Raw genomic sequence first — 15,640 nt, forward strand, 5'->3', positions numbered from 1 at the left:
TCTTTGAAAATGAGCGGTGCCGAAGGTCAGGGAGCGGCGAGCCCTCCTTCCATTCAGTTCTCATGGTCGTCTGATGAAGAAGAGGTGGTCGGGCCAAGGGCACAACCAGAACCTCCTAGGGTCTCCGTTCCAGCTCGGGGGCGGATCATACCATCAAGGCATGGACCTTCTTCAGGGAGGGATACTCTCCCTATAGACGAGCTACCGTCGATCCTTCGAGAGACCGACCTACAATCGTTTAGCCAAGAATACAACATTCGGCCTGATTTGTACGAGTTCATTAAGTGCCACGGCGATCTTCGTGTCGATCACTTCTTCGAAGAGAATGACAGGGTTATGGTATACGAGGAACAGTTAAAGGCCGGTCTTCGATTTCCTCTGGATGACTTCTACAAGGAGGTCCTAAAACTTCACCGAGTGTGCATTGTTCAAGTTCACCCTAACTCGTGGCGGATCTTAGTAGCCTTCCGAGGCCTATGCCGAGCTAAGGGAATCAGACCTACGGCTAAGGTGTTCGCCGAATCAAGACAGCTAACTCACAAAGGACGACGAGCATCTGGTTCTTTCAGCGAAGCCTCATTGCGGCTCTTCACCGATCCGCCTCCTCCCTTAAGAATTGGAAGAACCGCTTCTTCATTCCGAGGAGCAAAGATCCGAGCCGCTGAGGACTTCCCCGTAGCCGGGTGGTACCAGGGGCCCTTGCTTCCGAGGCGCGTTACTCTGAACCAGGAGGAAAGCTTAATAGTGATGGATCTGAAGAGTCAGGCTGCCACTCAAAAGTATTCCTGTTTGGATGCGGTGACTACCGAGCTGCACCATTGGACCATACAGTGCCACCGCCAAGATCGCGAACTTCCGCTCTCGACTCGGCATTGGTATTTTTATATCTCAGATCTCAGGACCTTAGCGATCTCACTGACCTCTTCTTTGTGCAGGTATGGCGGGTGGTGAGGGTTCCAGGAAGCGGAAGAAAGACAAAGAGATTTCCCGGAGGATAAAGGAGATGAAGCGTTCGGAAACGCTTCGAACGCCCGGTCATGAACCTAGGGAGGTACAAGGGGACCCGCCCGCCTTCGGGCCGCCGATCATCAAGGCGATCCGATCTCCTCCTCGACGAGAAGAGCCGGCTCGACCTCCCCCAGCTGCTCCAAGCACAGAAAGGGGGCCTACTCAAACTTCTGGGCGGGCCTCTTCTCGTGGAGCTCAAACGCTGATCGCTTGTCTGGAGAATAACCGGACTGTTCGGGAGAACCCCGATTTTGCCAAAGTCTTGGGATCTTCCATTTGCCTTCGAGAGGATCGGGACAGGCTATCCCCGGACAGCCTTGACGATATCTTGACTCGATCCATGAGCCTGAACGTGGAGTGTCTGGTGAACCAGACCATGATCCGGGAAAAGGCTCATCGCCTGGGTAAGGAGGTCGAGAAGAAGAATCAGGAAGTGGCTTCCCTCCGATCCCAACTCGCATCTACTCAGGATTACGTATCTCAAGTTGAGGGACGGGCGAAGTTCTATGAGGACAGGCTGGCCGAACTGAATCTTGTTCTGGCTGAAAAGGATCGTGCTTTCGGGGAAGTCCAAGCGTTTCGGGCCAACGAAGCTTTTCAGGTCGCTCAACTCATCGAGGAGCTTAAGGAGAAAGACGGGGAGCTTAAGGAGAAAGACGAAGAGATGGTGGCGGGAATAGCCGGAGCCTATGTGAATGCTTACAAGGACCTCTTGGCCGAACTCCAGAAGCGTTACCCAGAGGAGGACTTCTCTTGGATGGCCGACCTGGCTCCTGGGGGTGATGGTGAAGATAGTGAGGAGGAGGGAGAGGGTGAGAGAGAGAGTGAGCAAAATGTAGATCAGGCTGGGGGTGATCCTCCAGCCGAATAACTTGTACAAATTCTGAAATGAAATGAAATGACTCTTTTTGTTCGATGAATGGTTGTGATCGGGAAATCTTTAAACACTTGATTGTCTGAGTATATTGAAATAACTGAAAGCGATTATTATCCTAAGTGTAAGAGATCGGAAAACACAACATGCATGAAATCGGTAAGGACCCAACGTTAAACAGAACTTAATTGAAGATTTGGCTTGAACATTTAAGATCGGGATTTTCATTTAACTTGATTATTCTTTAAACTTTTAAAAGGGAGATCGGCAATAAAACTGGCGACATAAAGATCTAGTGTTGGTTCAATTTCGTTTGTCAGGAGAGCTCGGGAATGTAATAGACTAGCCAGAAGATTTGACAATTGGTCTGAGAGGTCGGTGAGGCTTTAAATGACATGGGGACTTAGCATTGATTCAATTCCTTTTTGAGGAGAGTTCGGAAATATGGTTATCTGGCAAAGAAAGATAAAGAGAGATCGGAAGTGTCATTGGCTGGCACAGGGAGATCTAGTGCTGGGGATCGGTTTCAAAGTTTTATCGGTTTTGGGGATCGGCCAAAATATGGTGTCGACAGTGTGTATGCCTTAGATTTGCGTGCTTATTATAACAAACTAGTATCAAAGCTTTGTGCTCAAAACCTAGGGTTTACAGATGGCGTCGTCTTCAACGAAGTATGAAGTAGAGAAGTTTGATGGTGAATCGAGTTTCAGTCTGTAGAAGATTAAAATTAAATCTTCCTTGATCCTACAAGGTCTATGGAAAGCAATCGAGGATAACTTTCCAGAAGGTATGAAAGAGGCGGAGAAGGCTGATCTAAAGGAGAGAGCCTTGAGTGAGATTTTCATGAGCGTAACTGATAATGTCTTACGCGAGATTGCTGGTGAAAGCTCAGCATATGCGGCATGGAAGAAATTATAGGAGTTATACTCTACCAAATCACTGACCAACCGCCTGCATCTAAAGAAAAGACTTTACAATCTGAGAATGAGTGAAGGAACGCCATTAATGAACATCTGGATGAATTCAATTCAATCATTATGGATCTGAAGAATATTTATATTGAGATTGATAGTGAGGATCAGGCCCTTATTGTGTTATGTTCTTTGCCACCCTTCTATAAAACTTTTGTTGATACTCTGTTGTATGGGAAAGACAGTATTTCACTAGACGATGTTAGTAATTCTCTAAAATCAAAGGAGTTGAAAAAGAAATTTCCAGATAATAGAGAAAGATTTGAGGGGGAAGGTTTGGTGAGCAGGGGAAGAACACATTCAAGGGAGGGTTCTTCCAGCAGGAAGAAATCTAAAGCCAGATCTAAGTCAAGAATGAAAAAGGCCAACTGTTTTGAATGCGGAGAGCAAGGTCACTTCAGGAGAGACTGTCCCAAGTTGAAAAATAAAAAGGGAAAGCAACCAGAAAGTTCTGCGAATGTGGTTGATAGTTTTATTGATTCTGATAGTGATGACAGTGCTGGAGAAATTTTATCCGTGAGTTCAGATCATGGACAAAATTTCTGGATTCTTAATACTGGTGCTACTTATAACATGTGTCCACACAGAAACTGGTTTGTCACTTACAAATAAATGAGTGGCAAGGTGCTTCTGGGCAATGATCGTGCATTATCTGTTGAAGGAATTGGTAACATCATATTGAGGATGTTTGATGGCGTTGCTAGAACTATAGAGTGTTGGCATGTTTTAGGACTAAAGAGGAACCTGATTTCTCTTGTAACACTTGACTCTTATGGATTCAGATACCATGTAGAGAATAGAATTCTCAAAGTATGCAAGGACTCTATGGTACTCATGAAGAGCAGTTTGGTTTCAGGATTATATTTTCTTCAAGGCAGTACAGTTTCAGGGGAAGTTGCAGTAGCATCCGGAAGCAATAATCAGAATCAGACTCAATTGTGGCATATGCTTCTTGGTCATATGAGTGAAAGAGGATTATCTGTGTTAAGCAAGCGGGATTTGTTGGACGGGCATAAAACAGAATCTATGGACTTTTGTGAACACTGTGTGTTTGGCAAACAGACTAGGGTGAAGTTCGATAAAAAGGCAGTGCGCAAGACCAGAGGAACAGTGGATTATATCCACTCAGATCTATGGGGTCCTAACAGAATCCCTTCCAAGAGTGGTGCCAGGTACTTCATGAATTTAATTGATGATTACTCTCGGATAGTGTGGGTGTATTTTCTGAAAACAAAAGATAAGATATTTTCAACCTTTCTAAAGTGGATGACGATGATTGAGAAGCAGACAAAAAAGAAGGTCAAACATTTTAGAATTGATAATGGGTTGGAATTTTGCAATTGTGAGTTCGATGCATTCTGCAGCAATGAAGGTATAGTGAGACATCGCACTTGTACAAGGACACCACAACAGAATGGTATTGTAGAACGCATGAACAGGATGCTTTGTGACAAAGCATGAACCATGCTCTCACATTTAGGATTGGGAAAGAATTTCTGGGCTGAAGCAATTAATACAGCCTGTTTCTTAGTTAATAGATCTCCATCTATAGCTATTGAGTGCAAAACTCCTTTTGAGATCTAGTTTGGTTCACCTGCTGATTACTCTCAGTTAAGAGTATTTGGTTGCCCTGCTTATGCTCATGTGAGAGAAGGTAAGCTTGAGCCGAGGGCAAGAAAATGCATATTTCTAGAGTATACATCTAGAGTGAAAGGCTACAAGTTGTGGTGCAATGATCCAAAGTCTCCAGGATTAATTATTAGCAGGGATATGACATTTAATGAGTTTGCTTCATTGGATAGTTAGAGGGAGAAGTTAATAGCAGAATCAAATCACGATATCAGAGAACAGGTGGAGCTTGATATTGATACTTCAGCAGTTCAGTCCAGTGATTCAGAAGATGAGGTGCAAGATCCTGATTAACAAAAGGATGCACCTGAGCAACAACAACAGGAACCATATAACATTGCAACTGGTAGAGAGAGAAGACAGATTAGACCACTATAGAGATATGCATATGCAGATCCAGTTGCATTTGCCTTGTCAGTTGCTGAAACAGTTGATGTGCATGAACCCAGCAATTATAGAGAAGCTATTTCTTGTTTAGATGCAGATCAGTGGGTCAGTGCTATGAGTGAAGAAATTGAATCTCTTCACAAGAATCAAACTTGGGAGCTTGTAACATTGCCTAAAAGATAAAAAGTGGTAGGTTGCAAATGGGTGTTCAAGAAAAAAGGACAACACTCTAGGGGTTGAAGCACCTCGATATAAGGCACGGTTGGTAGCAAAAGGCTTTACTCAGAGGGAGGGGATTGACTTTAATGAAGTATTTCTCCAGTTGTGAAGCACAGTTCTATCAGAGTCTTACTTGCTATGGTTGCTCTTCATGATCTAGAGCTTGAGCAACTAGATGTGAAGACAGCATTTTTGCATGGTGAGTTGGAGGAGTAAATTTATATGAGTCAACCTGAGGGACTTGTCATTCCAGGTATGGAAAACCATGTTTGCTTGCTTAAGAAATCTTTATATGGTCTGAAACAGTCTCCTAGGCAGTGGTACAAAAGATTTGATTCATTCATGGTTCGTAATGGCTTTAATCGTAGTTCACATGACAGTTGTGTGTATCATAAGAAGCTTTTAGATGATTATTTTGTTTATTTGCTGTTGTATGTGGATGACATGCTTATTGCTGCTAAAAGTATGTCACAAATTAACATTCTGAAAAAGTAATTGAGTGATGAGTTTGAGATGAAAGATTTGAGTGCTGCAAAGAAGATATTGGGAATGGAAATTACCAGGAATAGAAGTGTTGGGAAGCTTTTCTTGTCTCAATAGGCCTATGTTGAGAAAGTGCTTAAGCGTTTCAACATGAATAATGCTAAGCCTGTAACTGTTCCGTTTGCTACCCATTTCAAGTTATCTGCAGACATGTCACCCAAAACAGATGAGGAGATGGAGCATATGTCCAGTGTTCCCTATTCGAGTGCTGTTGGTAGCGTTATGTATGCTATGGTATGTACCCGACTTGACATTTCACATGTAGTTAGTATTGTGAGTAGATACATGGCGTGTCCTGGGAAAGAGCATTGGCAGGCAATGAAATGGATTTTGTGGTATTTGAAGGATACTATAGATGTTGGCCTGACATTTGACAGGGCCAAGACAAGTGATTTAGTTGTTGGCCATGTGGATTCAGATTTTGCAGGGGACTTAGATAAGAGGAGATCTTTGACAGGTTATTTGTTTACTCTTTTTGGAAGTGCTATCAGTTGGAAGGCAACATTACAAGCTACAGTTGTTTTGTCTACCACAGAGGCTGAATATATGGCCTTAGTAGAGGCAGTAAAGGAAGTTTTATGTTACAAGGTTTGGTGGGTGATCTTGGGTTGATACAGAATAAGGCAACGATGTTTTGTGATAGCCAGAGTGCAATACTTCTCACAAAGAATCAGATGTACCATGAGCGAACTAAGCACATTAATGTCAGATATCACTTCATTTGGGACATTGTATCTCAGGAGACTGTAGTTGTGCAGAAGTCTCTACACATGATAATCCAGCAAATATGATGACTAAGAGAGTCCCAATTAGCAAGTTTAGGCATTGCCTAGACTTGGTTGGTGTTTGTAGTGCTCAGTAATGCCCTTGCGAGGGCATATGGTAAGACAGAGTATTTTTATGGTTATTTTGTTGATGATAAAGGGAATTCAAGCTAAGGAAGAATTGTTATTTTTGTGGCTTGAATTTTGGATATATTTTTTTATGAACTCAAATTGTGACATGACCTGAAAGTTTCGCGTTGCGACCCGATTGGGATAAAAAGTGAGATTTGTGGTGGTAGCGGAGGGCACGGACCGATAGGCCCGGGCCCGAAGCCCACCACTGATCTCCTTTGGTGTGCAGAGGCAACGCCCTCGCGGTATGAACCAATATAAATATTGTAATATTCTACCCTTTGTGGTAGAGTTGTGAGATATTCGGGAAACACACTGGGTTTAGTGTTTGAGAGTTCTGATTGATTGTATCTTGCTCTTTTCCTTATAGTGGAACATTTTTCTCTTATATTGCCTGTGGACGTAAACCTTACGGTTGAATCACGTTAAATCCTGTGTTATTCTTCTTCTTTTTTTAATACTGTGTGATTGTGAGATTTATGTGGGTGCCTTAAATATGTGTGCTTGTTATAACGAAAAGTATTTCATGTGAGAATATTAATATCTTGTTACTAAATAAAAAAAAGTACCATTTATAAGTTTCAGAACTGACGCTGCACTGCTGTTAAGTGTTGGCTGTAAGAGAGGACCAATCACCAATCCTGGATTTATTGCAACCATGTCTATTCCATTCTCTTTTGTAAACTTCCAAGCAGCTTCTTCTGCTAAGGTTTTTGAGAGCCTGTACCATGACTGATAAGAAATAAACCAATTTGGTGAACATTTAATGACAAAGGTTTCTGGTCCACACGCCACAAGCCAAGTGATCATGTGCTGTTAACACATAAAACATGCAATGCAACCAAGCCAAAGAAAAGTGAAAGAACAAAAGAGACGGGGTACATATTTTAAAAACAAGATAGGTCAGAGGCTCTGCAGTTCATGCGTGCGAAAAAATTACACGAATTGTTAACTAATTTTACATTATAATTGCCAGCTAAATCCTATCACGCAGCACTAAGTGAAAAAGCTTTCAGAAATATGCTTTGGTAATTAAAATTTTGCACTCTACATACCTTTGTTTTCTCACAAAAATCAGGATCTGAATACCATGTCTCATCAACTACTGCATCAGGAGCGAGAGGCTTCCCATTGAACACAACTGCTGCCATGGATGATGTTATAACCACTCTTTTGATAGAAGGAACTTTGGTACATTATCTAAGAACGTTAAGTGTTCCCTTCAATGCAGGATCTATGAGTTCCGCCTTAAGAGGAAAAAGGAATAACATCAATGAGATTTTTGAGTTTCTCTTATGACATAAGGCAAAAGAACACATACACAACTGAATCAAAATGCTGGCTCTTGCAAGTCAAAAGCTCAATGGTCAGCAGTGTTTGGACTTTAGATCCTTCATCAGTGCAAAGTTTGGTGCAAACATGAAGATAGCTCAAGAAGTATGCAGAAGTTTCCAGTAACCAACCAATAAAAAAGACAACTAAGAAAAAAGCAGGTGATCATATTTGAATCAATTCATTGACTGATACTAGTGTAGAAGTATGCCAACTTGAAAATTTTGTTAGATTTCAATTATTGCTGTGTAATGGAAGGGTTTGGGGGTGGTGTGGAGGATATACCTGGGGATCAGTTACAGTGTGATAAAATGGAGAAGCTGTATGAAAAACACCTTCACATCCCTCAACCACAGGATCGAAAGATCCTTCCTCCAGTAAATCTGCTTTGAATAATTGCAGTCTTTCTTTAGCTCCATCAAGTGTAAGCAAATGTTTAGTTTTCTTTGCATCATCTGTGCCATATATCAACAGAATTCTTTCAATAGTATGAGAAAGAATATATAAGTAGAAAAACTCATTGGGATTAAATTCCTCAAACCAATAAAGTACAATATACAAGCTGCTGAGCCTAACTGCATAAATGTGCTAACTAGGTGATATCGTAAGTTAAATAGCCAAACTTTTTCTTTAAGAAATAAGAATAATAGAAATGTCCAAAGTTTAGATAAGAAAAAGGATCCAAACATGCACACTGATGCAGCAGAAGCCATTTCACCTCCTCATTCTAGTTGATTGGCTGGCATAAAAAAAATAAATAAATAAAAAATGGCTAAGCCACCTAGATTTAACTATGAATGCTTACTACATATTTTTCATTTTATTCTAAAATCTTACTGTTGTTTGGTTATTATTCATCTTAGAAATAATTTCAAATGAGACATACTAATTAAAACTTCAAACACTCCTTTAAGTTATTTTTGTATTCCTGTAAAAATTATGCCCATGGGCTGAAAATTTTTGAGAAATTATGATCAAATAGAATTTCTCCAAACTTCAACGTTTTTCATTTTCTCTTTCCCTTATCTATTTTCAGGTTTCTATTAACCACAGAAGCACCAATTTAGCTCATGACCTCAAATTCAGACATCTCACTTATAAATCAAGGTTCAAATGAGGGAAACAAAAGCCAATAAAACAAATTACTATTTCCCAGAAATCCAACAACTTTAATGATCACAAATGATCAGAGGTTAAAAAAATTTCAGCTTTACCAAAATCATAGAAAAAATGAAGTCAACGATTAAGTTATCTACTTCCCAGAGTCCCAAGAACTTAATTTGATCATAAAAAGGATTGAAAATTTAGAGAAGCAATGCAACTTAAAAGCAAGATCAATAACTCAAAAATAAAGTCAAAGTTTAAAGCTTTAGTTATCGTTTATGCTTAGAGATAAGAGTTACTAACTTGGGTGTAACACCCCTGATTTTTTATATATTATTATTGGGCTTCGTGTAGGTATCCTCAATTCGCGGAAATTCGACAGTTGTCCGGATCTGTGAATTTCCGGCCAGACAGACCAGCTACCGGAAAAGTCTCCGAATTGGATCGAGGTTTTGGCTACCCCACCATTGTCAGGCATCCCGAGCACGTTCCCGAAGTCGGAATCGGCAAAGGTAAACCCGAACCTTTCTTTTTCGTAATTTTCTAGTGCTTAAATAGGATTGAAAATCCATAAAATATTCGTGGTAGCTTAGAAAATTACGATTCTTTTTGCAATAGCTTAGTAATATTTCTAAGGACACCGGGGCAGAGTTTTATAATTTTTAGAGCTTATTTGAGCAGTTTTTGCAAAAATGATCAATTATAAGGACTAAATTGAAATTTTACATATTGTGATGAATGATTGATTTGATGGGCCAAGGAGGGGCTGTGTGATGTGATTGAGTTGTGGATATATGGATTGTGGATATAGAAGTGTGTTTTGAGCCCTTTTGCAGGTTGGGTAGGTCCTAGGTATAGGGGAGACTCTGCCGGATTTTCGGCACGACTTAGGACGTATTGGTCTTTTTCTTTGTTTGTATTGAGTCAAATTTATTAAATGATTGTAATAAAAATTGTCAGGTGAGCCGGGACAGCCTTCTTCCTCTGCCCAGCCGCCTCAGTGACCACCGTCAAGTCTGTGAGTAGAATATTAATTTTAATTGTAATTTCGATATTATTATATGTTCAAGCATGCCCATGTATCACTTATATGCATATATTTATGTAGTTAAACTCTAGGCACGATTTATGTTGCATTCATAGCTTGATGTGCCATGGATGTTCTTTGTGGTAATTTGGAGGCGGTGTGCGTGCGTTGGCGTGCGTGTGATGTGGTGTGGACTATGGATAGGACGGTGTAGTCACGACTTGAGTAATTTGGGACCCGATCCTTCGAGGGTAGTCACGGCTTGAGTAATTATTGGGACCCTCGATTTGGTTATTAAGTGGAAGTCCGAGCTTGAGTAATTCGCTGGCACCAGGTTGGATTTAAGAGAGCTGTATAGGGGATCAGCTCCCATATGTTATGATTGATATTTTACTCTCTGAGTCAAACGCTCACTCCTGTTCAAAAATTTTTACAGGCCACAGGAGGATATTTTTTGAGGTTAACCTGCTTTCTCCCTCGCAGGTCAATTATTACTGTTTGTATAAACTTGTTAAATCTTAGAATTTCCGTATGTGTTAGAAATGTTTATTTGATTTGGGTCTGTAAACTAAATTATTATTTTGGGACCTGTAAACTTAATATGCTATGCATGTTTGATGGATTGGATGAGGGAGCTGAGCTCCCATTTATTTTTATGTTGATGAGTATGTGGAGGGTGAGCTGAGCTCCCCAAATGACTATATATTGTGTTTACAGGTCGGGTGAGTCAAAAACTCCCCGTTGGAAAGTCCATTTTTATGGCCGGACTCTGTCCGTTTGTTTTCTTGAAATTGGGCCCAAATGGGCCTTAGAGTTGGGTTAATGAACAGTTAGGCTTACTACGGGCCTCGGGGGCTTTAGGCTGGCCCAGGTCCTAGTGCCGGTCCGGCCCATAGGTTGGGTCGTGACAAATGTGGTATCAGAGCTTAGGCTTCAGATTCATAGGGAAAAATTATCTAAGTGTTGGGAAGAGTCTACTAGGAGTCACATGCGGAGTATAGGATTCTGTTTCGTCTTTTCCTGTAATTCTTTGTTTCTAGATTCTACGTTATACCTCGGGAAATATAAGATTACCTCAGTTAGTGTCTTGATTTTCGTGGAGTACACAGAAATGTGAAATAGAGTTAGTAGACATGTGAGATCTATCATGAGGATACGTACTCCAAGAAATGTTATATTTTTGTCAGTATGGGTTTAAATGGTGTGCCCATTTCGTGTAAGACACGAGTACATAAAAGTGAGTCTTAAAAGTACAGTTGCCCTAGATAAGGATGAGGATACCACTACTGGCAGTCATCAGTAGATGACCCAGTCAGAATAAGTTTGTGATAATAGAAGATTCAGGAGAGATAAGAAATTAGGAGACCTAGTCTGTCAGGACGTATCATAGTAACTATACAATATTCTCGATGTCTGCTCTGTAAGCTGCAGTTCTGATGCAGACATGAGATTATTGTGTAGCGTGCATCCCCGTGGTGCTCCATAATGAGGGTGTTTGAGATGGCTTGTTTTGGTATGCTTATGCCAGAACAGAGTTCTATATTTGCAGAGGAGTTGGGAACTCCTGGCTATGAGTTTAGAGTTAGAATATTGAAAGGTCACAGTTGGGTGATAACTAGAGTCAGTGACTCAGTTACCCCAGCATGAGCTAGAGTTTCATCAAGAGTTGCCATCAGACCAGAGGTTTCGGACTAGGTGACACTTATAGAGTGAGAATAGTATACCTTGTGTGTATCAGTATGGAATAAAGTACAACTCTACTACCTAGAGAAGGTCGAAACTATGAATTGATGATTTATAGAGCTATGATATGATAAAAGAGTCATTAACTTGACATGGTTCTGGCAAGGTGGTAGATGTAGTACCTTTGTTGCAGCTAGTTAGTATATAGTCCTATCTTTCGGAATGGATCGAAGGTTATTACTGATAATGATGACTTATGGAATAGTGTCCCAGATGGGACTGTAGAGTGTGGTAGAGAGTAGTTGGCTCGGGTATCCTGGAGAGGATACAAGTTCCATTATAGGAATCATATATAATCAGATCACGATGGATGTAAATCCTTTGAATTGGATGACGGGTTTGGGTGCCCGAAATCTTAAGTTTTGGAATTGAGTAAACATGGAAAATAATAATAATAATAATAATAAAATTAATAATAAATAAAATTACTGCAGAATCAGTTCTCGAGGTAGTAAGGGTATTATGTAAGTTAAAGGATAAGAATAGAGATCATACAATAAAAGTATGACTGTAATTTGCTGAGTTCCTTTCTAATTTCAAATTATTCAAAACAATAGTATAATCTAATTATAATAGTGTTAAGAGTAATAAATTAGCGAAGATAAATCACAGAAGGCCAATGGATAAAGAAAGTGCAGAATGAAAGTTTGGGCAATTGATTGCAGATGCAATATAATCTAAATGCTAGTGGAAGTACTAGCTAGAGTGGTCAAAGGACCAAATCTGAGTAGCACAGACATATGATAACGCGATAGAGACTCTAAAAGATATAGTTAGCAAGTACAGCTATTATGTTAGGAAGAAGAATGGAACCAGGGATAGAATAGTCAAGTTCTATTTTGGGTAAGACAAAGGAAATAAATGAAAGGACAACCTAAAGAGCGCATAATAAAAAGAACAAAGTTAAGATATAGGATAGGCTAAGTGTTATTCTTGGCAAGGAGAATGACAAGGATGGAAAACCCAAAATGGGATCACATTAGTGAGAAAAGTGATGGAGGTATGAAATACAATAATAATGAGTAAATGTTAGAAGGTGTGCGATGGTATTGCGGACTACCTAAATAGGTAGAGAAAGAGAAGTTAGTAAGCAGTAAGTTGAATAAAAGTCAGTCTAAGGGATCAAATTAATGACCCTAGATAAGGGTGGAATTAGTGTTGGAAGAATTTATTAGTGAGAGAAATCTTTCAGGAATCAACAAAAGTTAAGGGCACAATAAAAACGATGATAGATATGAATCATAGGTCGAGTATAAGTAAAGTTAATAAATTATAAAATATTATGTCAAGAAGGAAAATGGTACGGTAAAGGGTTTATGCAGATGATAACTTATAGGTAGAGCATAATTGTGCTAGGAGATGATGAAATTTGGAGATAAAGACCAAGAAACTTAGGTGAAACGTTATAATATGACAATCGGGTGTAGTTGAATATAAGAGGATATTTTCTTTCTTTTCAAGTTTAGCTTGTGCTTTTGGTTCTAGAAGGTTATATAAGGAACAAAAACTGAGTCAAGGAGACCTAGTTATTGAGAGTTTAGTAGGCACAAATTCATACATAATTTCCTGATATGAGAATGACAGTAAGTGCATACCTAGTATTAAGTATGAAAGAATGACAGTAATGACAGAGTTAAATTGAGTTAGCTACTAAGGCTTGCAACTGTTTTAAACTATGAGCTGGAGGAAGTACTATTTATGGTTGAGATTCAATAGATGAAATTGTTGCTGATAGGTAATTTGAGGTTGAAGTTTAGAAAGCTATGGGCAGTATATATGATTATATTAAGGAGAATGAACACGTGAAGTATCTTGTTTGGAATTAAGGCATGACACATATTTCCTACAGCCGTGTTAGTTCAGATGGAACTTATAGTTTATGGGGCTCATATTCATCCAGGATAAGCAATTTCCTACTAAGGTGATAGGGAATGATAATGTTACGATAGTTAAGTTGGAAAAAGGGGATACAAGAAAAAAAAATTTTCTATGGGTAATTATAATTGTTACATAAGGTGAAGAATGTCTTTGGTAGGAGTAAATCATAGGGTTAGAATTCTTGAAGTAATGAAACTAGTATTCAAGATAAGACTAAGAAATAAAAAGAAAGTTAAAGTTGATGATGGGATAGACATCTTTGAAGGAAAAGGTGTAAGGATGAGATAGGACTAAAATTAAGGAATAAGTACAGCAGGTTGAAATGATACCAACAATACCAAAAATAGGAAAAGGGAAGTGGATAAGATGCAAAGGACAGGAAGAGAGCTCGATAGAGTCAGTTATAATGATGAGGATACGGAGTGTCTAACCACTGACCCTGTGTTAACACTACCTATGAGCGGTGAAGGATACAGGTGTCTTGTGATGCCTCTAGAGTTGGCCTAGGGTGTGTTTTGATGCGGAATGGAAAAGTAGTGACTTATGCTTCGAGGAAGCTGAAGAGGCATGAGCAGAACTATCCCACCCATGATTTGGAAATGGCCGCTGTAGTCTTTGCACTAAAAATGCGGAGACACTACTGTATGGTGAAGTGTGCGAGATATACACCGATCATAAGAGTTTGAAGTACATCTTCCAACAGAGGATTTAAACTTGAGACAGAGGAGATGGATGGAGCTTCGGAAGACTATGATTGCCCCATCGGTACCACCACAGGAAGGCCAATGTAGTAGCAGATGCTTTAGCGAGAAAATCTTACAGCGGTTTGGCGCACATTTCATGAGAGAAGAGATCGTTGATTCGGGAGGTCCATGAGTTGATGGATCAAGGTTTAATCCTAGATCTTTCAGATGAGGGGTATTGTTGGCTCACTTTTCAGTGAGGCCAGACTTGAGGGACAGAGTTAGAGTTTCCCAGCACAGAGACCAACAATTGATGAAGATTATAGAAAGAGTACAGCAAGGTGAAGGTGGTGAGTTCGGATTTGCCAATGATGGCGCCCTAGTGCAAGGTTCTAGGATATGTGTGCCCGATGTGGACAACCTCAGGAATGAAATCATGCGAGAGGCACACTACACACTGTACAGTGTCCACCCAGGTTCCACCAAGATGTACCATGATGTGAAAGATAGCTATTGGTGGAATGGCATGAAGAGAGACATAGCAGACTTTGTGTCCAAGTGCTTGACTTGTCAGAAGGTGAAGTTTGAACACTAGAGACCGTCAGGGAAGTTGCAAGAGCTCCCTATCCCAGAATGGAAGTGGGAAATGATCACTATGGATTTTGTGACTGGGTTGCCTCGTACCACGCGAGGATATGATTCGATATGGGTAATTGTAGACCGCTTGACCAAATCAGCTCACTTCTTACCTGTAAAGACTACATACTCTGTGGCACAGTATGTCCGGCTCTACATTCGAGAAATAGTCAGATTGCATGGAGTTCCGCCCATAATATCGACGAGGGCCCTAATTCACTTCTCGGTTTTGGAGAAAGTTGCAGGAGGCACTTGGCACACAGTTAAACTTTAGTACGGCTTTCCACCCTCAGACAGACGGACAGTCCGAAAGGACAATCCAAACACTGGAAGACATGCTTCGCATGAGTGTTTTGGATTTTGGAGGTCAATGGGATGATCAGCTAGCTTTGGTGGAGTTTGCCTACAACAACAGTTATCACTCCAGCATAGGAATGGCACCCTATGAGGCACTATATGGAAGAAAGTGTAGGTCTCCTCTGTGTTGGACAGAAATGGGGGAAGCAAAGGTGCATGATGTAAACCTAGTGCAGTACACTTCAGAGATAGTTCCTTTAATCGAGCAGCTTGACTTTGATGGCGAGAAAAGTTATGCAGACCCAGACGGAGGGATGTGGAGTTTGCGATGGCGACTATGTATTCTGAAGGTTTCTCCAATGAAGGAGTCATGAGATTTGGAAAGAAGGGCAAGTTGGCACCTCGGTATATTG

The 15,640-nt window shown here is 40.4% G+C and overlaps 1 long non-coding RNA gene across 1 annotated transcript in view; it reads left to right on the forward strand.

The window, feature by feature from the left end:
- The window catches only part of LOC131172469 (uncharacterized), a 47,212-nt gene extending 36,510 nt beyond the window's left edge, over positions 1 to 10,702 (forward strand). Inside the window, exons 2-4 of the long non-coding RNA XR_009142941.1 lie at positions 9,318 to 9,475; positions 9,924 to 9,981; positions 10,427 to 10,702. This is a non-coding gene — a long non-coding RNA (uncharacterized LOC131172469). The remainder of the gene's footprint in view (positions 1 to 9,317; positions 9,476 to 9,923; positions 9,982 to 10,426) is intronic.
- The last annotated feature ends 4,938 nt before the right edge of the window (positions 10,703 to 15,640 follow it).

This window comes from Hevea brasiliensis, chromosome 14 (assembly GCF_030052815.1).
Source record: "Hevea brasiliensis isolate MT/VB/25A 57/8 chromosome 14, ASM3005281v1, whole genome shotgun sequence".
In the NCBI taxonomy this organism is placed as follows: Eukaryota; Viridiplantae; Streptophyta; class Magnoliopsida; order Malpighiales; family Euphorbiaceae; genus Hevea; species Hevea brasiliensis.